Source organism: Aptenodytes forsteri, unplaced genomic scaffold (genome assembly GCF_000699145.1).
Source record: "Aptenodytes forsteri isolate BGI_AS27 unplaced genomic scaffold, ASM69914v1 Scaffold336, whole genome shotgun sequence".
NCBI classification, from domain to species: Eukaryota; Metazoa; Chordata; class Aves; order Sphenisciformes; family Spheniscidae; genus Aptenodytes; species Aptenodytes forsteri.
This window is the reverse complement of record NW_008794911.1, coordinates 4,769,237-4,771,259: the sequence shown is the minus strand read 5'-3', so window position 1 is coordinate 4,771,259 and position 2,023 is coordinate 4,769,237.

Sequence of the window (2,023 nt, the reverse complement as noted above, 5' to 3'; positions counted from 1 at the left end):
GGTTTAACTTCTCCCGCCCGAGCCCCGGTGCCGGCCGGGTCGGCGGCAATAAACGGGGCTCGGGCGTGCGGGGCGCGGCGGGTGACAGGCGCGGGGCCGGCTGACCACTTTGTGCCGGTCTTCCCTCCAGATGGTACCTAAAGAGAACGTGGGGGAAAGCTGGGTGGCTCCTTCCCTACCCCGAGCTCGGCATTGTACGTTACCGGGTGGCGCGCCTTTGTTCGAACTCTGCGGCGGGTTAAAATCGCCTCTCCCTCGTAATTCCAAATATAATCAGACTGATTTTTGCTTAAGAGCCTAAATAAATTAAAATAACCTTAATTTTAATGTGACGTGACCCCTGTTTTTCTGGAGAATAATGAGAATAAAGCAATCGTTAATTAAAACCAAGATGTCTCCATATGAAGATGGTATCTAGATGTGCGGAGGCTTTGAGTCATTGGCCGTGTTAGCAAATGTATAATTGAACATTTAGATAACCATCGGGCTGGTTTGTGTGCCTGTGTTTTAACCTGAAAGCACTAAATTTATTTGGCAAGATTGCCAGGGTCCTAATTATTTGTATTTCTGGTCGCCGAATAAATAAAACCGTCCTTGTTTCTACCGTGCAAAGCAATGACTCCTAAGCAATCCTCAGCTTTGAGAAGCGATCGAAAATTTGATAAGACGGCCACCTTTTCTTGCAGCCACATTCGCAATGTCACTGGTTAAGCGCTTCACCCTCTATCAGGAACCCCGTGGGCATTTATTTCCTGAAAGATAGGGGGGCAGCAAATACAACTGTATTTAAAATACGTTGGCCCTGTGCCGGACCCAGGGACCGTGGTTTTCGGTTTCAGGATCCGGAGGTGGTTCTGAAGATGGGCAGATCGTGACGGCCGCTGACTCCGGCTGGGGCTGCTCTGCCGGGGAAGGACGGTCACCGGCTCGCGGGGATCCTGCCCCCCTCTGGCACGCGCCCCACAATATTTTTGGCTCCCGGTTTTGTGAGAAATGGACTTTGTTCAGAGCCAGCCGATCTTCCGAACAGAACCCGATGTCGCCCCTCGCGATTGCCTCTCCTGACTCTCCAGGCTGGTTTGGACACATTTTTCCTCACCCTTTCATTTTCCTTTCTTTTTTTTTTTTTTTTTTTTTTTCTTTCTCACGCTTACTGGTCCTTTTCCTGAGGATTTGGGATATAAAACGTGTAGCAAAGGAAAATGGAATAATATCCAATTAGTTATTCATACCAATCTGTCAAATATCCTTATTAAGTTATTCCTGCACCGCGCACCTATTCCCATCTCAGCTCGGCGCAAGATCTGCAGGTCCCAGAAATATACATTTATTCGTATTTAGTGTTCTGTCTGCGGCGAGATTTTTAGTTTGCAAAGTTAATTTTCTCCTCTTAAACGCTGCTTAAAGTCTTAACGCTATTTCTTCCTCTGTTTTGGGGGCTTTGAGCAATTAAAGGAGCATAAAGGAGTAATTTCTTCCCTCTCTCTTTCTTTTTTCTTAGAATTGGTATTTTCCCACTATAATTTAGAATGAAATAGGATTTTTAAAAGATCCAGAGTTCTAATCTCGGTTGATGTTTTGGTGTATTCACAGTAATGAGTCCTATTCCCTCGGGTCATGAAGCCCCCAAATGTCAATCAACCAAACTGATTCAGAAATGCCATTGTTCGACTCCCACGTCACTCGCCTTCCTCTCATTTTACTTAACAATACCGGAGTTCTCTGATCACTCATTCGGAATATGGGCATTATCTGTGGCAAATGCACAAAGTGTCTTGATCTTTCGCTGGCAGATACTGTTAGAGGGTTTCCGCCGAGCAGACGGTGCGTGTTTATACTTCTGCGCCCTGGACTTCATTACAGCTCGGAGGAGCCAATGAATATCTTGAAAGCAAACCGTGCCATAAATCCGTCAAAAATTAATTTGTCTGGAGGGATGTTACATTTCTATTCCCGCGCCCAGAGCCGGCCCCGGCGCGGGCTGCAGCCCCGCTCCGCGCTCCGCGCAGCGCGGCTCCGCGCA